The 24,391-nt window shown below is 46.2% G+C and overlaps 1 protein-coding gene across 7 annotated transcripts in view; it reads left to right on the top strand.

Moving 5' to 3' along the window:
- Nucleotides 1–24,391, top strand: part of OTUD7A (OTU deubiquitinase 7A) — a 209,134-nt gene that overhangs the window by 25,158 nt on the left and 159,585 nt on the right. The window contains exon 1 of one of the 7 annotated variants that reach the window (XM_032469186.1): nt 23,446–24,064. The exons of the other annotated variants lie outside the window; for them this stretch is intronic. The gene's annotated coding sequence lies outside the window, so the exon portion shown is untranslated. Of the gene's footprint in view, nt 1–23,445; nt 24,065–24,391 lie in introns of those variants that run through there. 7 annotated transcript variants of the gene reach the window in all.

Raw genomic sequence — 24,391 nt, 5'->3', positions numbered from 1 at the left:
AGTTCCCTGTGCTATACAGTCGGACCTTGTTGTTTATCTATTTTATATATATGGTAGTTTGTATCTGTTAATCCTCAGTTCCCAATTTATCCCTTCCCCCCTTTCCCCATTGATAACCATGTTTATTTTCTATGTCTGTGAGTCTGCTTCTGTTTTATAAATAAGTTCATATGTGTCATATTTTTAGATTCCACATATAAGCAATATCATGTGATATTTGTCTGTCTCTGTCTGACTTACTTCACTTAGTATGATAATCTCTGGGTCCATCCATGTTGTTACAAATGGCATTATTTCATCATTTTTTGTGGCTGAGTAGTATTGCATTGTATAAATGTACCACAGCTTCTTTACCCAGTCATCTGTTGATGGACATTTAGGTTGTTTCCATATCTTGGCTATTGTAAATAGTGCTACTGTGAATATTGGGGTGGATGTATCTTTTCGAATTAGAGTTTATCCTCTGGGTATATGCCCAGGAGTGGGATTGCTGGATCATATGGTAACTCTATTTTTAGTGTTTTAAGAAACCTCCATCTCCATACTGTTTTCCTTAGTGGCTGCATGGCAGCGGTGTAGATTTTAGTATCTCCTTTTCATGTATAATATTCTCTTAAACCTAAGAGTTAACCTTGAAAGTGTATTTTCCAAAGCTACTGATGTCTATTAAAGGAAGGAATAAATAGACTGAGGAATAGTCTAGTTAACCTCTCAGTATGTCTACCAATCAAGAAGCTTGATCACCTCCAAAATATTAACTACCTTTGATAGTTCTGCTGGAAAACAGACTTCTGTTGTTTACAGGGTGAGCTTTGAGCTATAATTGCTTAATATTCTGTAAAATTATTTCAGAAACTGCTACGTGTATCTTGAAATCTTTAACGGGGAAATACCGGTTAAACTTAGTTAGGTTTATTATCAAAAGAGATTTTCTTTCCTGAAAACAGTTGAGTTCAGATCTGACCAGGTTAAAGAGCTAAAAACATAAAACAACAACAATAAAATAACCCCCAAACTTGTTTTTTTTAACTCAGTAAAACAACTTCCTGTGTCATTTATCATTTTGTATCTGTGTAACTGATACAAATCATATCACTCCCAGGTAAGCAAATTAAGACTCTGTTTAAGGATCCCAGCCTTGATGTGAGAGTTGATTTCCTGTGTCAGCCCCAAGCTGTTTGTCTCTTTTTTTCAAAAAATGTGGATGCTTTATTTAGTACCTAAGAATCCTACAGGAGACACACTAGTTCCTCACCCTGGTGGCAAGAAACCAGGTGTCAGTGACCAGGGCTCCAGAGACATTGGGCTTGGTTTCTTCCTTGGCCTTTACGTCCAACCACGTGCACTGAATTTCAAATTTCTCTGCTGTCACAGTTTTAAAACACCATCCTGTTGACTGGTGATGGTAAGTTCCCCTGGCACGTGGCGTCTGTGAAGGGGTGTCAGCCCCGTGTGTATGCCTGCAACCCACCTCCCCAGGCCTCCTGTCACCCTCCTTGGTTCTGTGCCGAGCAGATGCCAGTGCAGCTTCAGGAAGGGCTGTGTCTCTAGGAGGGTGTTTGGCTCCACTGTCTTAAAGCCTCAGATCAGGGTGTATCCCCTTCAGAGTTCAAATTAAAATCCCTTTGAGCCCTCATCCTGTTGGTCACCCTGTTTCATCTGGTCCAAGGACCCTCAGTGTACTGACAGTCCTTCCTCCCTTGAGCTGTTTTTTCACTTTCAGCAGAATCAGTTGCCTGTACTTATATGGGTCTATTTCTGTTTGTTTTGTTCTGATTTCTGTCCCACTTATCTCGGTGTCTGTCCTTCTGCTAATGATTCACTGCAGCATCGTAGTAAGCCTTAGTCTCAAGTACAGCGATGCCTCTCATTGCATTCTTCTTTTTCAAAATTGTTTTAGCTATTCCAGTCCCTTTGCCTTTCCATAAACATTTTAGAATAAGCCTGTCTATATCTATTAAAAACAGGTTGCAGGGATTTCAGTGGGAATTTGGACATAATTGACATCTTTACCACATTGAGTCTTCTAACCCATGAACACGGTCTGTCTGTCCATTTATTTAGATCTTCTTTGATTTGTTTCATCATCACTTCACAGCCTTCAGTGTATGCCTCGTACATGTTTTCTTCAATGTAGACCTAAGCGTTTTATTTTATCTGGTTGTAAATCATCTTGTGTTTTTCAGTTTCCCCAAGTGCCTCGCTAGGATATAGGAATGCTGTTGATTTTTGTATATTGAGCTCATGTCCTGTGACCTTGCTGAATTTATTTAGTTCTAGGAGGTTTTCTGTAGATTCCTTAGGATGTTCCATGTAGACCACTTCATTATCTGCAAATAGCTTTATTTCTTCTTTTTCAACCTATATGCCTTTTATTTTACTTTCATGCCTTATTGCTTGTGCTGGAACCATGACTGTGTTGAATAGCAATGGTCAGAGGAGACATCCTTTCTTGTTCCTGATCTTAAGGAGAAAGCATTTAGTTTTGGCCATTAATTATAACAGAAGCTGGGGGTTTTTCTTAGATGCCTCTTCCTCAGTCTGAGACAGTCCCTTTGTATTCCTAGTTTGCTGAATATTTTATTGTGATTGTACATTGGATTTTGTCAAATGTTTTTTCAGAGGCAATTGATGTGACCCTGTGGTTTTACATTTAGCCTGTTAAAGTGGGGAGGGGGGTATGTTGCTTGGTTTTTGAATATTGAACTAGGCTTGCATCCCTGGAATAAAGTTCGCTTGTCATGGTGTGTGATGTTTTTAGACATTGCTAGATTTTGTTTGCTAATATCTTGTGGAGGTTTGTTCTATCTCTGTTCATGAGGGATGTTGGTACTTTTTTGTATAGACTTTGGCTGATTTGGGTCTCGTGGTAGTACTGGCCTCAGAAAATCAGTTGAGATAATATTATTCTTAGTAAGCCTTTTTATGAAAGGAATCGTGAGTTAAATGTTGCACTGCAGTTTTTTAGATATGCTCAATCTAAAATGGTATACGTTCATGAGAAGTACAAAAAAGAAAAACAAAGTACTTCAGAAGACCTGAAAAGTGGTTAAGTTATACAAGTAACCTCTTCTAGGTTCTGAAATATCCTGTTCCAGAGAGAATTGGGAAAGACAACATCTGTACTGTAATTCTGCACTAGGGAAAGTATTTAAACATTTCAGCGCCAGATACCTCCTTTGGAGTTTGCCTGAAATATGTGTCTTGAATAAGAGGAAAATTATAAAACAATGCTGAGTTTCGGGGAAAAAAAGGAGGATTTTGGTTTTGGTTTTGCAGTACAGTAATGCCATCATGAGGAGAATGTCTACTTGGCCACCTGAACTCATATATGTAATATTTAAATCTAGGTCCAAAAATAATAGGTCAGTTTGGAAAACAAAGAGGAAAATATAATTTAAAAAAATAATGAAACAGTAACCACATTTCTTGTCAATCACAACCAGCCCTGGGGGCACTGGACTAACCATTTACAGTGAAAACCGGGTGACTTTTTCCCTTGTTCTGTGTTGCTTTTATTACCATTGTAGCTGGTGGCCAGCGGGAAGGGTTTTAGGAAGGTCAGACAAGTTTGTGCTTCCTCTGCAGTTGCCAGATGTAGCAAATAGAAATGCAGGCTGCCTGTTAAATTTGAATTTCAGATAAATAATGGATGTTTTTGTAGAAGTTTGTCCCAGCTAGTGCATGGGACGTACTTATGGAAAACATTCATTGCTTATCTGAAATGCCTAACCAGACACCCTGTTTTTCATCTGGCAGCCCAAGTTTTTTCCACATTTTTTCTGTACTTTGAACCTCACTTATTTTCAGTCAAGGCAGGAGCGCAAGAAGTTATGGACAATGTCATGATTCTGTAGTGGTGGTTTTATTTAGTGTCAGACAGGTGTCTTTTCCTGACAGGTGAACCTGATGGCGGACCTCGTGTGAGATTTAGTGTTTTTTTCTGTTCTGGGTGCTCATGTCAGGGTGGTCAGCCCTGGGCAAGGGTCCAGCCCTCTGAGTACCAGTTTGTGCCCTGCGCCCCCGAGGCCCCCGCACCCTCTCCCCGATCTGCATGATCTCACTTTGTTCTCTTGGCAGCATCTAATGTTTCAAAAAGATTCTTACTCATCCACATGTTCCCAGTTCAGTCCTGTTTGCAGTTACACTCAGGATGCTGCCTAAATCAGTGTCTGTGCATTGCAGATTCACACTGTGTTTTACATGCTCCTGGGTCAGACAAGCAGAAATAGAGCTGAGCTGTTGCGTGCTTTGCTTGAATGGGCCACCGTGGTAAGCTTTGTCCTGACATACCTGTAGTCCCTTTGTGGTAAATGGTTGGTCTGCAAAGCTCTAAAGAACTTCTGTCGACACCCTGAGGTTTCAGATACCAACAGGAGGAGGCCTCCTAGGGAGAGAGCTCTTAGCAGCCGTCCTGCTGTCTCTCTTTACAGCAGCACTGGTCCCTGGAGTCCCCTGTCCGGCCTTCTCCTGCTTTCACTCTGTTCTAGGCAGCTGGCAGAACCATGCTGCAAACTTGAACCTCTTTGCTGTGGACAGAGTTCTTGTATCTGTTAGAATTCGTTTCAACCCGGAGGAAGGAAATGCCCTGACTCTTGTTTGTATTTTTGGCTGGTTTTAGGACATGTGAAGTTGTTAGAACCTCAACTGTGCTAGAGACAAAGCTAAAGAGAATTACTCTTGTAAGGGCCAAATAATGTCAAATCAGGAAAAAAAAAAAAAAAGCATTATAGGCATTATAGCCCCCATTCCCTGCCATGGTCTTCCTGTTTCATTTATAAGATATCAAAGAACATGGGATCTGGAGGGGAATGAGTTGGGGTGTTACCGAGTCCAAGCTCACATTGCTCACCGCACAACAGGCCAATAAATTGGGAGATGAGGTGTTGGGGCCAGGAATAGCAACTTTATTCAGAAAGCCGGTAGACCAAGAAGGTGGGGGACTAATGTCCTGGAGAACCATCTTCTCCAAGTCAGAATTTAGGCTCCTTTATACTAAAAAGGGGAGGGGGTGTATTGGTTGTTGCAAACTTTTTGGTGTCAGAATCCTTTGTTTTTGCAGCTGTCCACATGGGTCAGGTCATGGTGTCCCTGTAAACCTCCAACAAGACAAATGTCGTTCTCTCTTCTGCAAGTTTTTATCTTTATGTGAATGGGAAGGTGTTATGCCCTTAAAGGTCACAGCCTTGAGAATGGGCTTTCCTGTATATTTCAGGCTCTAGGCAACATTGTTTTACAAAAGGTCCAGAACCAGCAAGACTAACCCCAGGAAGCAGAGCACAGAGTTAGAGCTAAAGGAACAGCTCTAATGTGGAGTCAGATTTGTTCTCCCCTATTACAGGGGTAGCCCCAATAGCAAGGCAACATAGGGTCATTTTCTTCGTGCCTTGTGAAAACTGAGCTTGCTGCTCAAGTTTGTAATTGATTCTCAGATTTCTGCAGTTTCCAACTAAATTCACTTAGAATACAGGTTAAAATATTCTCTGTGATGGGCTATTTTATTCACTCAAAATACAGCAGTGAGAAATTCAATCATTGCTAATATCTCTGGAATTCTCAGGATATTTAAATCTGGCCAAGTTCTAAAAATGTCAAGAAATTGTAAGTATAACAATTTTGTATTGACTTAAATATGTTTTATAGGTAATTTGCATAAACATGTATTTCCTAAGAATTGATCTTTCAATGCTCAGAACGTATATTTTCCTACAATTCTGGAGTTATAATAGGAAGGAAGAAATTTGCCGCAATTCTCTTCCCATTTAGGGGAATGTTTCTGCAGCCGTTAAACCTGAATAAAGATTCTTCCAAATGGAAATTGCTTCTTCTGTAAATACTTTCTGTTTATCAACTTCAACACTTAAACCTAAAGAAACCACTCTGGTTTCTAATAACTAGGAGTTATACACACACCTGCATTAAATACATGTTGGCCAAACTTCGTGTGCACATGTGCAGGGGCCTCCTAGGGTCAGGCGTTCTGTTGGCATGGCCCCCTTGGTTCCCCAGGTCTTCTACTCTGCCTCAGACCCCAACTGTGAGGCAGGGAAATCATGCTGTAAATAAGCCCTCTTTGTCTTCCCATGGGAAATAAGCTCAGAACTGCTTCCTTTCTAGGCAGCATTAGGATATAATCTCACCTCTAGTAGGGTGGCTACCAACCCCCACCCAAAAAAGAACACCCCAGAAAGTAACGCCTGTTGAGGCCAAGGTAGGGACAAATTGTAACCCTTGTGCACTGCTGGTGGGAGTATAAAATGGTACAGCTGCTGTGGAGGAATGGTGGTTCCTCAAAAAAATTAAAGTAGATTTACTGTATGATCCAGTAATCCTCCTTCCAGGTATGTACCCAAAGGAAGTAAAGGCAAGGACTCTAAAAGATATTTGTCCACCCATAATCATAGCAGCAGCTTTCACGGTAGCCAAAAGGTGGACACATCCCAAGTGCCATTGACAGACGAACAGATTTTTAAACTATGGTATTTGCATCAAACGGAGTATCAACCTTAAAAAGGAAGGAAATTTGGACACGTGTTACAGCACAGACGAACTCAGTGAAGTAAGGCAGTCACAACGGGACAAATGCTGTCTGATCGCACTTATAGGAGGTCCCTAGAGGGGTCACATTCATAGGGACAGAAAGTAGGATGGTGGCGGCCAGGGGCTGGGGAGGGGAGGGGGGGCAGTCAGTGTTTTTTAGTAGGTATCGAGTTTCAGTTTGGGAAGATGAAAAAGTCCTGGAGATGAAAGGTGATGGTGGTCACACAACAGTATTAACATACTTAATACCACAAGACTGTACACTTAGAAGTGGTTAAAATGGGAAAGTGTTATATGTGTTCTACCAAAAATTTTAAAAAGTATTATGGATGTGTGCCCGTCTGGCGATCAAGGAACCGCTTACTCCTTCCTGTGGGTCACTTACGACGCCCTCGGGCACTTCAGGCTCTGTCTCAGGTTACTGTGCCCTGAGCCCCCAGACGTTTGTGGGGCTCCCCACCACTCAACAGTGGTGTGGCTGAGGGGCCCCCGGCGCAGGGGGCAGGACGCCTGGAGTACCTCCGGTTCACGCTGGAGGGAGGGGGCAGTCTAGAGTCTGAGCCTATTGGCGCAACTTTTTCTTTTCCTTTTTTTTTGGAAGTGAAATGCACAGATTGTGAGTGTGCTTTTAGATGAGTCTTGACAAAGGCATGCGTCGGTGTAATTCACACCCTTATCAAGATACGGAAGATGAACATTAACATCACATTAACATCAGAAAGTGCTCTCCTGCCCTGAGAGCCCCCTGGCCCCAGGCAGCTGCTTGTCTGGTTTCTCCTTCATTGATTGATCTTGCCTGCTCTGGAAGGTTCTGTGAAAGGAATCAGCGGTAGGTGCTCACCTCCACTGGGTGTCCTGTTTGTGCGGCCCGTCCATGTGGCTGCTTTGTCGTGGCGTCTTCCTTCCCCTGCTGCCCCTGCCCTGTGGCCTCACTCTGCCAGGGGTAGTTTGGCTGCTTTCTGGTTGCTGAGCTGCTGGGCTGTTCCCAGTTCGGGGCTCTTATGAGTAAGGCTGCTGTGAAGGTTTTACACAAGGCGTTTTGTGGACAGATGCTTTGTTTCTCTTAGGTTAATACCTAGGAATGGAACTCTTGGCAGGGTCATCGGGCAGCTCGTCAAAGCCCACCAGACCGTTTTGTACCTGCAGCCACAAGGCACCAGGGTCCTGGGGGCTGCGCATCCTTGCCAGCATTTGGGACTGTCAGCTTTATTTCCTTTAAGGTGTCCCGGGGGGGGGGGGGGGGGGTTATCATCGGAGTGTTAATTTGCATTTCCCTGGTGACTAATGATACCCATGTTCCAACTCTTTTCGTTCACTTTTTACTAGGTGGCTTGTCTTTATATTATTGAATTGTAGCCATGACTTTGGTAAGCAGAATTTTTAAATGTTTATGTTCTGAATTTATGAAGTGTTATGTTCATTTATGGTTATTGCTTTCTGTGTCCTAAAAAAGCTTTTCGGTGGGAAGTGTATACCTCAGCGGTAGAGCACGTGCTTAGCACGCACGAGGTCCTGGGTTCAATCCCCAGTACTTCCATAAAAAATTTCAAAAAATAAAAAAAAATTAAAACCTAATTACCTCCCCCCTCCAAAAATAAGTAAATAAACTTTTGCCTACTGCAAATCATGAAGGTAGTCTCCTGTATTTCTTCTTGAAGTTCTGTCCCTCAGCTTTTACGTTTGATGCAGGAAAACGGGTGTGGGGCGTGAGGAGGGCCGCGTCCCAGGCTTCGGTTGAGCCCCTGAGACGTGCCCGCCAAAGTGTGGGTCCTTGGCTTTACATAGGAAAGACTTCAAGAGCTAGTGACAGTTGAGTAAAGGTAGACTTATTTAGAGCGATACAAGAGAAAGGCAAGGAAAGAGGTGTGGGAACTGGGTGCTCGGGTTAAAGTAAAAGCAGGTATGTACTCCATAGATAGAGGGCTGTCTCCAAAGAGGAGGGAGCGAAAAGGACCACTAGGCATGGTGTTGTCAGTTTTCATGGGCTCAGTAGCTTCACACACCTTCCAACTGCCCTGGGGAAGGGGCGGGGATTCCCAGGAACTGGGCCCCCACCCATTCTCTGGCAGTTTGCAGTTAGCCTTGGGGCTGTCATGGCACCTGCGGGCATATTATTGATCACACTGTTACAATGAGCGTATAATGAAGCTCAAGGTCCACTAGAAGTCAAACCTCTTAATTCTCAAGGCCACCTGGGAGGTGAATCTTCCACCATTTTGGTGAATCTTCCACCATTTTGGTGTTAAATTGCTGTCATTCCTTGAGTGGCTGTGCCCTGCCCCCTTCCCTCCTGTCTCACATTGAGGTTTGTGATTCACTGTCAGTGAACCTTTTTGGATGGGGTGAGGTAGGGATTGAGGTTCATTTTTTTTTTTCTACTTGGATATCCAGTTTTTCCAGCTCCATTTGTGGAAAAGACCATGCTGAATTACAGTGGTGCCTTTGTCAAAACTCCAGTGGCCGTGTAAGTGAGGGCTGTTTCTGGGCTTTTTGTTCTGTCCTGTTGTCCCCCGGCCCGTCATCAGGCCAGCACCGCACCGCCTTGACTCCCGCACGCCCATCACACTCTCCTGGCTCTGCTCCGGTGTGACCAGTAGATGGTACTCACATTGTTTGCTCACACTCACGTCCCTCACAGATAAAATGGTGATGCCACCGCTAAGTGACGGTGATGACTGTGAATGGCCTGTGGTGATGTCTGGCGTGGTACCGCACGTAGGGCACGTCCAGTCTTTGTCTTCCTCTTTGATTCTGTAAGTGGCTCACATCTTTGTGTGCCTTCACCGTACCTCTGGCGTGGCTGGCAAGTCAGGAGAGGAACAACAGGATGGAATAATTTTAACTACGATCCTCGGTTTCGCGTCAGAGGACGAAAACCAAGACACTGTCTGCTGAGTTCCTGTGTTGACCTTGGCTGTTTTATTGGGCAGCCTCCTCTAATCTTTTGAAGTTTACTTCTCTGGGCCTCAGTTTTCTCACATGTAAAATGAAGATAATCCCCTCAAGGCCATTGTCAGACACATTTGCATTAAGGCATGGGAAGGTGCTTTCTTGCCTCTGAATATTGTAATAGCACAAACCACCATCTTCTGCATCTCTCCCCACTGAGACTGCAGACACTCAGAGGGCAGGGGATATATTTTTTCCCCATTTTTTTTTGTGTTGACTCAGATATTAAGGTTCACATCATTGATTTAGCACCTACTTCATTTTTTTCATTGTCATTAAAGTGATTGCTTCTCTCAGGGTTTTCTCAAGGACCAGAGATAACAGAGCATCTTTGAGTCCCTGCAAGTATTTGTTGTCACACTTTATGAACAGCACTTTTAGAATCATTTACTAGAAGTGTTTACAGACTCAAAGAGCCAGCTCCTGCCTTCTTGAAGTTCTGGATTTAAGACACAGAGCAAGGCAGGTGTGAACACCAGGCAGCTGCTGTGGAAGGCGGGCACCCAGACAATGGTGATGGCACTGACCATCCACTCTTGAGCCCTCCGTGCCTCACGGGGTGTGTCTGGAACATCCTTAGTCCCTTAACCCAGAAGAAAGGTGAGAGCCTGAGGCAAGGGGCGAGGTGGGCTGTGAGGTCGCAGGAAGGGCAGGAAGTGGTCCCTGGAGGCAGCGATGGCCGGGGTCACACTGAGCCCCGAGCAATGGCTTTGAGGACTGTTGACGACTGTTTCAGGTTAAATGTGACTGAATCTCAGGCAGCAAACTTAGGTATTGCGGAAGAGCCCTTTCCCTTTCCTGACTGCTTACATTCTGATTCTGAGCCTCCACTTCCGGTGCCACCATCATTTGGGGTGACTCCTGCTGCCCCGCATTGTGCTGGAGGTAGGATCCCAGAACCGAAAGGAGGTGATCCGTGAAGGGAATGGCCGCCCTCCAGCCGGGGGGCCAGGCAGATGGACCCCTGGTGTCTGTGCTCCCACTTGCCTGATGGAGACAGGTGTGTGGACCTGGGGAAGGTCGGGCACAGCTGGCCCCATTATGGTGCCATCCTGACTGCTAGTGTCCTGACATCACTCCACAGTGGCCTCTGCTCCCTGGCACTGGCCCCCTACAGAGCCATGAGCAAAGACTGCTGTCGCTTCCAGGACAAAACTGGCATGAACGAGGCATCAAGTGTGGGAAGTCTTCCCTTCCTGTACTGATATGTCTGAGCCAGAGGTTTGCTGGAGCAGCAGGAAGTGCTGACTCAGATCCCAGACCACGCGTGCTGGGGGAGAGGGCGTGGGCTTCATGCCTCTAGCCCCGACTTGCAAGCCCTCCTGCTCCTCCTCCGGTGTGCTGTGCTTGCTGACCGTGCCCTGCTCTCCACTGTCTGTCTCTTTGGTTTCCTTCAGCTTCTTCATTGGTTGACTCAGTCTTTGTTTATTGAGCATGTATGGTGGATCGAGGCACCAAATGCAGAAATAAACAAGCATTTCCCTGCTCAGATAAAGCCAGGTTAGTGCCACTGGACATGCAGAGGTGTGGCCATGGAGAAAGGATCCCGCCCTCCTCCGTGTGACTTGGCTTCTTGCTTAGGGACCCCATCCAAGGTGAGTAGGGAGAGAGAGGTGTGGGAGGCAGCAGTGACAGATCTCCACCCAGAGGGTGTGTGGCAGTGAATGCTTTGTGGACAGCCAGCCCTACACTTGAAGTCAAAGGGCAGAAGACAGTACTGATGGGTGAGAAAATGCTCCAGACAATTTGGAATTAAGGCCTTACGCTGTCTCAGCTTAATCCCACTGTCTGCTCCACACTCTTCCTCGATAAATAGCTGGTCTCAGTCAAAGATGCCCAGGGACTGCAAAAGAATTACAAAAGAAACCTTCAAATATAGAAAGAGAAAGAAAAACACACGCCAGAGACCGAGGGAAGATGTGGATCATTCAGAGACCAGCTTAAGAGTTCAGGAAAGTAAGTTTCCAGGCCCTCAAAGAAAATGCTGGCAACGTGATTTCTAAGCAGAATTTGAGCACAGAAGAAAGATTCAGAGGGGTGAGTGAGACAGAACAGAACAAAGCCCACGCTGGCAGAATTCAGAGGGAAAAAGTCAGAAGGGACAAAAGTAAAAATGATACCGACACAAAGGCTAATTGAGAAGCCGCAAAATAGGAGGCCTCATTGAAAGAGCAGTCACCGTGGACAGGGCAGCGGGAGCTACACAAAAGGAACCGAGTGTCACCAGGGTCTGATTTCCGAACAAAGAGTTTCAGAATAGCAGAGAAAAAATTAAGTATATGATCAAGGGAAACCGTGTAAATATCCAGGCCGAACTTGACTCTGTCCTTCATAAGGATTTGTTGCATTTTGTTAAGCTTTAAAGGGAATAGCCAAAGCTGGACCCCTCTCTTACACCATACCAAAAACTCAACTCAAAATGGATTAAAGACTTGAAAGTAAGACCTAAAACCATAAAACTCCTACACACACACACACACACAAATCAAGGTGCAAACTCCTTGACATTGGTCTTGGCAATGAATTTCGGAGATGACACCTAAAGAAAAGACAACAAAAGTCGAAATAGACAAGTGAGACTACATCAAACTAAAAACTTCTGCCTCACAAAGGAAACCATCAACAAAATGGAAAGGCACCCAGTGGGATGGGAGGAAATATTTGCAAATCACGTATCTGCTAAGAGGTTAATATCCAAAATATCTAATACATACAAATCAACAGCAAAAACAAACCCAAAAAACACAAACAATCCGATTAAAAAATGGGCTGAGACCCTGAATAGACATTTTTCCAAAGAAGACATACAGACGGGCCAACAGGTACATGAAAAGATGCTCAACATCACTAATCATCTGGGAAATGCAAATCAAAACCTCAGTGAGATATCACTTCACACCTGTTAGAATGACCATCATCAAAAAGACAAGAGATAATAAGGGTTGGGGATGATGTGAAGAAACTGGAATCTTTGTGCACTGCTGGTGGGAATGTAAATTGGTGCGACCACTCTGGAAAATAGTATGGAAGTTTCTCAAAACATTTAAAAATAGAACTGCCATATGATCCAGCAATCCCACTGCTGGGTATTTATCTAAAGGAAATAAAAACAGGAACTGGAAGAGATAGCTGCACCCCCATGGTCATTGCAGCATTATTTACTATATCTATATAATACTATTTGTATATGCACACAGAGACACAATGGAATATTATTCAGCCCTGAAAAAGAAGCAAATCTTGCCATTTGTGACCACATGGATGAACCCAGAGCACATTATTATGCTAAGTGAAATAAGCCAGGCACAGAAAGATAAATACAGCATGGTACCACTTACATATGGAATCTTAAAAAAAAGAAAAGTGAAACTCAAAAACATAAGAGTAGAAAAGTGCTTGCCAGGGTCTGCAAGTGGAGGCAATGGGGGAGCAGTTGGTGAAAGGGAAAACTAACCAAGAAATAAAAAAGAATGACTGAGTCATGGTGACTTTCTTGATTTCCTTGGTGCCCCTCACCTGGCATCAAGGCAGAAAAGGCAGGAACATGGGGTAGGGGGAGGATATGCCCGGCCGGCCACTGCCCAGCTCCGCTCTCTGAAAGGATGCTGACAGATTCTGAGTGGAACAATGGATGTCCCAGTAGTTTCTTATTTAGCCAAACTGACCTAAGTGTTTAGACCAAGACAATGGACAGATATTCTCAGGCGTGCCAGAAATCAGAGCACTGAGCTGCTGTGAGCCTTTTTGAATAAGGGTTTTGAATAAAACCATTGAACACTGAGATCCGGCCCAAATTGAAGTGCATAAAAGTTCAGAGCTCCTACTAAGATGGGTGGCGAAGCTCAAATATGTTTAAACATAAAAATAAGAAAGGTTGGCCCTCTGTGTGAATGACAGTGGTGGCACACAGAAACAGGTGAGGTAAACCTTACAAATAGTCATATAACGTAGGAAAACCCCTGGGAGGGGAAAAAGGAGGGTCGTGCAAGTATATCATGTCTTCATCCTTCTTAGCAGAGCAGTCAGTAGTCTCTAAGTTGGAAATGCTTTTTTTGAAAACTGGGGGCTATACCTTCCAGATTTCTCATATTTTTGGTACCTGGAGAGCAATCTTTTAGGGAACTCTCTCCTATTGCAAAGAAACACTTCTCTGAAATGTAGCAATCCTTTCTGTGTTACTGTCACATCCTTGCTCCCCTTTCTTTTTCCTTAATGAAAAATGCTCCTGGCCAGTGCTCGGCATGCTCTTAGGGGCTAGGAATAGCTGGTGAGCTGGCATAAGGGTTGCTGTGGAAATGGAGCAGGTGAAGTGATGGAGAGCAGAGGTGAGATGCGGCTAAGGAAGGCCTCTGGAAGGGGATGCTTAGATAAGGCCTGGATGCCTGATGATCTGGAGCCCGGCAGGTTGGGGGCACGCAGCAGAGCAGCAGAGCCCTAAGCAGGAAAGGGGCAGAAACAGAACAAGAGCCTTGTGTTCGGGGCCCTGCTTTGTTGGAAATTCAGCAGGTGCTCTGCCTATTGGGCAATCCCATCCCTACTATACTCTTCATACCTTGGACCTTGTCTTCATTTTTTTCACCTCCTTAACCATCTTTTAGGTCTGCAGGATGCCCAGGGGAAGTAGAAATGTCAATGAATGAATGAACAAATGAATGAGTGAATGGATAGATTTTTGAGGGTTTGAGATTAATGACAGATTCCAGTTAATGCCATTAGCTGCTTTTGATGCTTCAGTGTAGTATTTTTAAACGAGACTCCTTTAACAGAGGGGCTAGGGATTGAACCCAGGACCTCGTGCATGCTAAGCACGCACTCTACCACTGAGCTACACCCTCCCACTAAGTCCATGTTTTACAGCATGTGACTGAGGTGGCTGACGAGACCCCCCTGACCAGCTGGTTTGAGATTCCAGCCTCCCATGAACCACATGAATTTGTCTTCTAAGAATTTTAGTTCTAAGGTGCATGTGCAGTCAGAGACATGAAATGCATGGCCAAGACCCTCGTCTGTGTTTATCTGAGAAGAAGGGGAGTTGAGATATTTCCTATATCAGGTTCGGGAGGCCTCTGCGCCCTTCTGGAGGCACGCTTTGGCGTACTTCACCCGTATTCTTTGCTAGATGTTGAAATCCAGATGTGGGGACTCCTGGAAGCAGGGGAGTAAGCCATGTTAGTTACTTTAGGATAAATGTGTCCTCTCTGTTGGCGAGACTGCTTGGTAGGAATCTGCATTTTGATGATCACATACGTAGATCCACTGTTTTGTCTGGGGTGGCTGTGATTTACTGCTGTGTATGTGGGAAACGTTGAGTCTAAAGCCCGCGGGGTGAGACAAAGGTGGTCTCCACCCTCGAAGCCCAGGTTAGTGCGGTTGGAGGGAGATTGCTGTTGTCCAGAGGGATAAGAAGAGGTCCCAGGAGCCACGCTTTACATTTTGTCTTTGAAACAGAGCTGGAGCATCCTTCAAACCCATGTTTCTCAGCACTGAAGTCCTAGCGCCATCCGTCCAGCTTTTTGTCCCATTTCCCTCTGCAGGGAACAGTAACTGTTTTAGAGTTTTCCACCCAGAAAATGTACCAAGTTGAGTTTTGTTGTTTCGTTTTGACCAGTCACGGTCTGTGGAGGCGTTGGCAGCTTCCTGTAGAGTTCCAGCCCTTGGCCTGCCTCGAGGTTCTGGCTGCACCCAGGTATTTCCCGGACACTGGTGTTACTGCGTGCCCTTCAGGGTTTGCCCCCTTGGTCCCGCAGGCCTGCTCTTCCTTGCTGAGCGATTGCACGGGACCAGCCAGCACAGCCGTGGGCGCTGCCCCTTGCAGGGCCACTGGCTGCCTGGATGGACGATGCCGTCTCCTCTCATTCCTGGTCTCTCTTAGGCTCGAAAGTCCGGGCACCTGGCGCTGTGCTGTTCAAAGGGAGTTCTCTGTGGGCCTCTGTGTGAGGAAAGAGGCCTGTTGGCTTACTTGTGAGGTTCCCACCCTGCCCGGAGGGAGGCTGGGGGGCCAGGCTGGGGCGTGGGCCAGCAGTGGAATCCCAGCCCCTCGGTGGGACTGCTCTGTGACCTGCTCCCCTCGGAGCCTCTGTTTTCTCGTCTCTCAGCTGGGTGCCCTGGTCAGATTTCTTGTTTCCTTTGCTGCTGTTTCTCCTCCTTGTCCTTTTGCTGGCAAACAGCTGAAAGTGGACAGAGCTGGGAAGCAAATCCCCGGGGCCCCGCGGAGTCCCCATCAGATGCAGTGGGGGCTCAGGTGCGCTGACCCTTTCTTGTCTTTCTGGGACCTCTGTAATGCAAATGTCAGTACGCCTGATGTCGCAGGAGAGGCTTCTTAAACTGTGTTCATTTTTAAATTTGCTATTCTTTTTGTTGTTCTGATTGGATGACTTCCATCATTCCATCTTCCAGACAATTTCTGCATTCTTCTATGTTACCTAGCCTCCTGTTAATTTCTTCTAATGTGTTTACATTTCTGTTACTGTGTTCTTTAGCTCTGACTGGTTCTTTTTTATATTTTGTAGTTCCTTGTCAAAATTCTCACTGTGCTCATCTGTCCTCTTCCCAAGTTAGAAGTCTGTTAATAGTTCTTTGAACTCCTTATCTCGTAAATTATTTATCTCTATCTTACTAGTTGTTTCTTCAGGGTTTTTTCTTGTTCTTTCATTTGTAACAAATTCCTCTGTCTTCTCATTTTGCTTAACTTTCTCTGTCTCTGTGAAGTTAGTTGAAACAGTCACCTGTCGTGACCTTGAAGGGATATCCTTGTGTGGGAGCGTCCCTGTGCAGCCTGCCTGTGCCCAGTGGCTATGGTGGGAGAGCTGGATCTGACATGAGCACGGGTCATGTCTCCCCCCAGCATGTGCTGGTAGCTATCACCTTGATGGGAGGTGGGGCTGGAGATGGAGGGGCTAGGGCCAGAACCAGGTGCGAACCAAACTTCTCCTATGTTCAGTGACCATCATCATCCTATCCCGGCAGGTTGTCAGGTACCAAAGTGCTGGAGCAGAAACCCTGAGTGTCTGGCCTGAGCTGGTTCCTTACCCTCTAAGTATGTGCTCTCCCACCTCCCAGTAACAGCACCTTCATCCCAGAGGCGAGCAGTGCTGAAGCAGGAGGGGCAGGAGCAGACACCCAGTGTGGGCCGGGGTGCACATGGAGCAGTCTCAGGAAGCTGGCCAGAGTCTTGTTCCTGGAGTGAGTTAGCATCTGGGTGCCCTTCACTGGCACCCTGTAAGTCCCACTGGTTTTCAAACCAGCTGAGCCGACTCACCTTCCTGGTGTCAGACCCCATGGCTGTGGTGCCTGGTATGTGTTCGAACCCCTCACTCCCCAGGGAGGGTTCCTGAGCCCATGTAACCCCCCTTCTCCTCTGTGTCCCCTCCCAGGGGTGCTGGTCCCCGACTGATCACCTCTCTTCCCTTCCTGCCCAATTTCATGTGGCTCTTTTAGAGTCTGGATTCCAGAAGCATCTTTCTGCCAGTCTCCAGGCTGTTTTCAGTGAGCATTGCTCCACAGGTAGATTTATTTTTGAGGTGTTTTTTTGGGGAGGTGAACTCACTGTCCTCCTCTCCACCATCTTGCTCTCCAACCCAATCAGTGATCTTTGATGTTACTATTGCAAAAGAATTACAGCTTGCTGAAGGCTCACAGGATGGTTAGCATTTTAAGTTAGTAAATCATTCTTAGACACAATGCTGTTGCACATTTAATAGACTGCAGTATAGTGTGTACCTAACTTTTATGCGTCCTGGAAAACCAAAACTTTGTGCAACTCACCACTTTATTATGATATTGGCTTTCTAACAGTAGTCTGGGACCAAACCTCTCCAGGGTCTGCCTGTATACTGTATAAATAATATGAATTAATATGGAAATTAAAGTTTTTTGAATTATGCACATACGATATGATCACCTTTTTAAAAAGACTATGCAAATAAACAGAAGAAAAAAAAATTGAAATCTCCAAATTGCACATTTCCAAACAGCCACTATTAATATCTATCTGGAAAGATTTGATTTATTTATTTCTATACGAATATGTGGATTACACTAGCTGTATTTTTCTCTTCCCTGAACATTTACTAAATATCCTTGTGCTAACAAATGCAGATTTATAACATCATTTTGAGGGTTGTTTTTTTTTTTTTTACTTTTTATTTTCAAGTGATTTTAGATTTATGGGAAGGTTGCAGATACAGCACTGAGTTACCTTTGTCTCAGACTCAGCTCAGTGGCAGCTTCCTTGGCTCTATCAGGCATCCGCAGAAGTGCCTTACCCTTCGTTTTTAGGTTTTATTATTTTCCCTAAGCCATTTTGCTCACCTAAAAACAATTCCTGGACTTTTAATCGATCCACGATTTAACAGTAGAGCAAGGGCTCTGTCCTTCATGAGATCCTTGCCTTTAAACTTTAGTTTTGAAGCTCTGATCCCACTCTTGGCTTAATCTTCTCGTGTTTGGAGATCAGAAGTTGTTTCATCTTACACTTGGTAAATCCCTAAATTGATGGGCTCTCTCCATCTCCTTTCATTACCACTCCCAAACCAGCCGGTTCTTTTCTGAGCTCAGCCTTCTTGGTTTACCTTCCCAGATGCAGCCAATAGTGGACCCCGCGCACACCTGACACTGCGTCCTCCACCCTGTATTAAGTGTGGGATCTGCCCTCCAGGTGCTCACCAGAAATAGTTTTAGTGAACCTTTCATCATCCTCCCAGCCTCAGAGAAGAGGGTGCTTCCTGCTCTCTGCCCAACTCCTGAGGCCAAGTCTGCATAAATTAATATTTTTACAACAGCAGCCCGCTCTGTGTATCAGTCACCGTCAGCTCTGCTGTGCTTGGGTAACAAACAGCTTCAGAATCGCAGCAGCTTACACAAGTGAAGTGCCCACTCCCATTTCGTGTCCATCCTCAGTCAGCAGGGACCTTTGGGACACAGCTCGAGGCATAGGCCCTGCAGGGAAACTCGCGGGGGCGGGGAAGGGGAGGGGGAGACTCGGTGGGGGCCGGGCGGTGGCCATCAGGCTCCACCAGGAAGTGGCAGGACACCTGTGCCTGCTCTTTATCAGCCAAAGCAAGGCCAGGGAAGCCACTGTCACCCTCCACCTGGGAAGAGGGGGGGCAGATTGCTCCACCAGCGATACCAGTGCCCCCCATAACACCCTTGTGTTCAGATATTCAACTGCCACCTTTCTCCTTCTAAATCGAAAAGCCAGGAACATCTTATCTTCTCCATACTTCTGTGTGCTTCTGCCAAGCACTGAAGAACTTGGAGTTTTAGTTCGGAAGTTTATAGACACAGAATTACTGTGCCAAGGCTGATGCTCGCCCACCTGGTGCGTCTCTGTGTAGGGAATGGATGCAGGCAGGCCAGCTTAGGGTAAACGAGAAGGTAGTACCCTCTGCTGCCCAGGCCAGGGGTGTGGCTTGGCTGGTGGCCTGAGGCTTGATTTTGGACACCACTTTGCCCCCTTCCCATCATGGGGGAAGGATTTACCAAAAACCCAGAAAGTACTGGTTGCCATCCAGAACCAGTTCATGCTTTCAGAAACTGCTAACATGTCCTGACTTGTGAGGCCCCCAGGAGAACCAAAACCCCAAGTTCTTCCATGCTCAGTCAAAGAAAGGCCCGGAGTAGAGACATTCACGGTGCAGAATTCCTTCTAATCTGTACATGATATTAAGTTTCTGGACAGAGCACGAACAGCAGGAAAGCAGGACTGAAATGCAGCAAACCTCCCGGTGTCTTGTGTCTGCTTTGTGAAAGGGAGCTGCCTTGCTTCAAATTCCGTTGTTCCAGCAATCCCGACAGCGGGGAACTTCTCCAGACTTGTGGCATGACTTAGGCCTTGGAGCATAAGGCCCTCAGCAACCTGAGTGACCTCGAAAGAGGTGGGGCTTGGAAACTGCCTCCCTTAGGCCGGAGACCCAGGGAGACCCGGGTCACAGACAGAAGCCGCAGTGTGCTCAGCCTCAGCCTGAAACACACCCAAGAGCTGCGTCGCTTTGTTACTTATTTCTCGTTTGGGTTCCTGAGAATGCAGGTCTGCAGTTTTACTGTGAGCTCGACTATAGAAGGCAGTGATGATGATGATGATGATTTGCTTATTAAATTGCCTTTTTAAATGCGTTGTCACATGGCAGGTTCGGGTCCCGCTATGGCACCCTTTTCAGAGCGGGTGGTGGGCAGGCCCGGCTGGCTGTCACCCACCTGCCTCCATGCGGGTGGGGCCTCGTCTCACCGCAGTGCACCCTCCCCCGGGCCTCTCAGCACCTGTCTCAGATCTTATTTGTTGTTTTGAACTTTTACATTTCACTTATATGCTGCCTTGTCTTTTTCTAATGCACCTAAGGAAGTTATAAATCTACTATATATAAATTAAATTCTGGCAGGCCTACTGTTTGCCAAAGGGTTGGGATTTACTCTAGGATTCTTTCAAGTAACAAGCATCTCCATGTACGTGTAACATGTGGTTCTAATTTTAAAAATAAGTTTTCATAATATAATAGGATCAATTGTAAAGAGAAAAAAACCCGGTGTTTCAGGCAGCTTTTTTCCTTCTTCTCTTTTCTGGCCTTATGAGGAAAGAATAAAGTATCTTTGTGCATTCCAGGAAAGGCCGCTTGGGACTGGGTGTCTGTGCCTGGCCCGTCACCCACCCTGCGATGCTGCCTTAGGTTAGTTTGGCTGCACATTTACACAGCAAGCTGCTTGTGATCTTCCATGACCCAAGCTAGGAAGGCAGCTGGCGTACTCAGAGCAACATCGTTGCCTCAGCCAGGAGCGGCTTCTGTGCTAGAGCTCCAGTGGGGCAGCCACCCCTGGTCTATCACTGTCACCAGGGGCGGGGGCAGGATTAAGGGCATAAGATACCTGCCCTGCAGTCTGGGGATGTGGGAAGTGTCATTCTCCCTCAAGGGGCCCTGGTCCGGTGGGCAGAGAGCGAGGCTGCAGCTGGATGTGCATGTGAGAGGGGCTGCCCAGTCCCTGGGGAAGCTTCCTGCCCGTTATCCTCACGGGGTGCTGTGAGCGCCCGCCCGCGGGAGTGTGCGGAGGGAATGCTGTCAGCCTGTTTGCCTGCCTTTTCACATCCTGGTGCTGTTTCCAGAATGAACCTCCCAGATTCTTTCCAAGATTGGCAGATCTAGTCTGAGGCTCTTCTCAAAATGAACTCCCACGGAACAGAAAGTTCCAGCCCCTCACAGGCCTCGGTGGAGGGTCCGTGGCAGAGGGGCCAGACGCCCCCGGATGCCTGATAAACCAGGATGTCGATTATCCAGCTGATCCCGAGCTGGTCCCTTGCTGAGTAGTTCTGTTCACCTGTAAGAGAAGATGCTGGTACATCACCCCAGCTGCCCTGGGGGGAGGCTGTGCTGACGAGACAGAGGACAGAGGTGAAAGATCACCCACATTTTGGGCCAAAGCACTAATGGGGGCTCCTGGATGCCCCAGCTGGGTGGTTGCCCTGGGAGCTGTCTGGTTCATAGCTCTTTGCTTTTCCTGTGAAAACTGGGTGCCTGTAAAGAACTGCTTCCAAAAGTGCTGCCACAGCAGCACAGATGTCCTGGCAGAGGGGTTCGCAGGGACGTTTGGGCGATTGCAAACATAGGTATGGCTTCCCGAGGCCCTGGGAGGCCACAGAAGGGCTGCTGGGGACTCCAGAGTCGGGGCACGTGGCTCCAAGGTTACAGGAGTTCGTTCCCGTCTTGGCAACCTGCGTTGGTCACCCGGAGCGGTTGTGTGACAAATCCTTGGCCAATATGTGCACAATTCCTACCTGTGCAAATATTAACCATGCAGTAAACTTATGCATGATTTTCTTTTAATTGAAGTATAGTCAGTTTACAGTGTGTCAATTTCTGGTGTACAGCATCATGTTTCAGTCATACATGTACATAACATATATTCATTCTCTTTTGGAGGGGGAGGTAATTAGGCTTATTTATTTTTAGGGGAGGTACTAAGGATTGAACGCAGGACCTCATGCATGCTAAGCACTCGCTCTACCACTTGAGCTATACCCTCCCCCCCATATTCTTTTTCATTATGGGTTACTACAAGATATTGAGTAGAGTTCCCTGTGCTGTACAGTAGAAACTTGCTGTTTATCTATTTTATATATAGTAGTTAGTATCTGCAAATTTTGAACCTCCAATTTATCCCTTCCCACCCCCATTCCCTCCTGATAACCATGTTTGTTTTCTGTGTCTGAGCTTACTTCACTTAGTATGATGATCTCTTGGTCCATCCATGTTGCTGCAAATGACATTATTTCATTCTTTTTATGGCTGAGTAGTATTCCATTGTATAAATATACCACATCTTCTTTATCCAGTCATCTGTCAATGGACATTTAGGTTATTTCCAATCATGATTTTTTAAATTCCACTTTCTTAAGTGTTAGGGGTCCATCTTTACATCTTTATGTCTTCATGGTGCTGAAGTTAGAATGAGCCAGTTGGTTGGGGGTCCCAGGTAAGCTCACCCCCCACATCCAGGGTTGATGGTGTTTCCAGCTTTCTGTGTCTGGGGCACCTGGCAGGGTGGCCTCTCCAGCACTGGAGGTGGAGCAGGCCCAGGGCCTAGGGGACTGTTCCGTCTCACAATTTGTGAGCAGGAGTGATGTGCATCCCTCCCAGGGTGGAGCATTGGAGCAAAGGCGTGTGGCCCTCAGAGCTGTGGGAGGTATGAGCTTCCAGGGTATCAGCTGGAACAGATGCTCTGGTTGCCTTTTTTTTTTTTTTTTCGTTTTTCCCTACAAGCTGTATCAGACTGATCCTGTGTCTTAGAAGCAAGACCATATGATAATTCATCTGGTCGCTTTCCAGATTTCCTGGTTAAGGAAACTTCGGACATTCTCAGCACAACAGGAATGAATCCGCTTGCTGCGGAGGCAGGAATTGGGCCCACATGGATTTTCCAGGAGATTCATACTTACAGAAGCATTTTGAAAACTAGGAAACTCTGCGGAAGGGTGAAATTGGAGATTTCCCCACTTAGGGTTCCTGATGCTAAAAGAGATTCCCCTAAAATACAAGGTTCTTCATGGATGGACCTAGAGATCATCATTCTACGTGAAGTTAGCCAGAAAGAGGAAGAGAAATACCATATGACATCACTCATATGTGGAACCTAAAAAGAACAAAAACAAAAACAAAAACAAAAAACACTATGAACTCATCTACAAAACAGAAACAGACTTGCAGACTTAGTAAACAGTCTTATGATTACCAGGGAAAGGGGTGGGAAGGGACAAATCTGGGAGCTTGAGGTTTACAAATGTTAACCACTAGTTACAAAAGTAAACTTTAAAAAATTTTCTTCTGTATAGCACAGGGAACTATGTTCAATATCTTGTAATACTCTTTAACAAAAAAAATATGAAAACAAATATATGTATGTTTATACATGACTGGGACATTGGTACTATGCACCAGAAATTGACACATTGTAATAGACTGTACTTCAATTTAAAAAAAACAAGTTTCTTTGATTCAGTTTGGGGAATGTTATATACACTTGCAATTTGTCCTTGAAAGGGTGCAGCTCCCATTAGCATAGCAAACTCTCTGAGAAGGCCCGCTGTAAATAGACTGTTAAGTCAAATGGAATCCAGTGTTTCTCAAACTTGTTTTACTGAAAAATGTCTTCCCTTACCCCAGCCCCACACATCTTTCCCTCCCAGTGTGGAATTTGCCAAACCTTGGTGCAGGAGAAGAGTCCTTCCCGTCTGAAGCTGCACAACGCGTCACGCAGGAAGTCATTGTGATATACAGCATGTTAATTACAGAGTCGCTTCCTTTTCTGTTCTTTTTGAAGCAGCAATTCTTTTTTGTTTTATTTTGTTTTTAATCTCTGGGGTTTTTTTAATTTCTTTAAAAAATTTTTTTTTATCTTTTATTTTGAGGGGAGGTAATTGGGTTTATTTATTTATTTATTTACTTACTTACTTACTTACTAACTTAATGGAGGTGCTGGCGATTGAACTCAGGACTTCATGCAGGCTAAGCACGCACTTTACTGCTGAGCTATACCCTCCCCTGAAGCAGCAATTTCTTGAGCTCCACTCGTGTACAAGGCTGGCTGTGCTGGATGGTGTCCAGCCCACGACCCCACGCATCAGCACGGGGAGGGCACTCAGAAACCCACACATCTGCCCGGAGGACTGTCTCCGCACGGGGCCTGGGACTCTGCATTGAGAACACTCTCCATGTGATTCTCATGTTCCCTGACATTTGAAAGGCCCCGCCCCAGATGCCTTGCTTCTGCCTTCTCTCTGGGGTTGGGTTCTAGAAGTGGCCAAGGAGGTCCTGGCCTCGAAGACCTCGGCTCAGGATCCCAAGGGAGCCCACGTGATGAGTCAGGACCTCACAGCTGTATGTGCGCCCTTCAAAAGTGACAGCTAGACTTTTGCATCTTAGAAGAGGCTGTCACTCATTCGGGTTAAGGACACCGAGGACCAAGCGGACAGTGTGCCATGGTGGCCACCAGGGGGCTAGGGGCTGTGCCCCTGGACAGGGCTATGCGCACCACCCACAGTCTGTGTCAGACCTGCGAGGCTCAGCTTGTGGCTGAGGCACCTGCACCCCAGGTGGGGACGCAGTGAAGGGAGGAGGCACGTGGGGACAGCGGGTGTGGGGGCAGGGCGGGGGCTGGGCAGCCTTCTTCCCTGTGGACTGCTTTCCTTTCGGCTGTCATGGGAGGGATCCTTGATGAGGCAGTTCTTCCAAAATCTGTGCAGGCTCAAAAGACAGAAATCCAGCTCTTTAATCGGGGCCTTGACATGGCTTCGGGGCCCACGTTTTACGCATCACGTGAAGTCTCTCCCAAGGCTGCTGCTTCTCTCCTGCAGCAGGGGCAGCTGGAAATGAGGCAGAACAATTTAAATCCTGTCCCTTTTCCGTGCACATGACCTCAC

The sequence above is a fragment of the Camelus ferus genome, chromosome 27 (genome assembly GCF_009834535.1).
Source record: "Camelus ferus isolate YT-003-E chromosome 27, BCGSAC_Cfer_1.0, whole genome shotgun sequence".
NCBI classification, from domain to species: Eukaryota; Metazoa; Chordata; class Mammalia; order Artiodactyla; family Camelidae; genus Camelus; species Camelus ferus.
The sequence above is the reverse complement of the archived record's forward strand: the minus strand, read 5'-3'. Positions and strand labels throughout refer to the sequence as shown.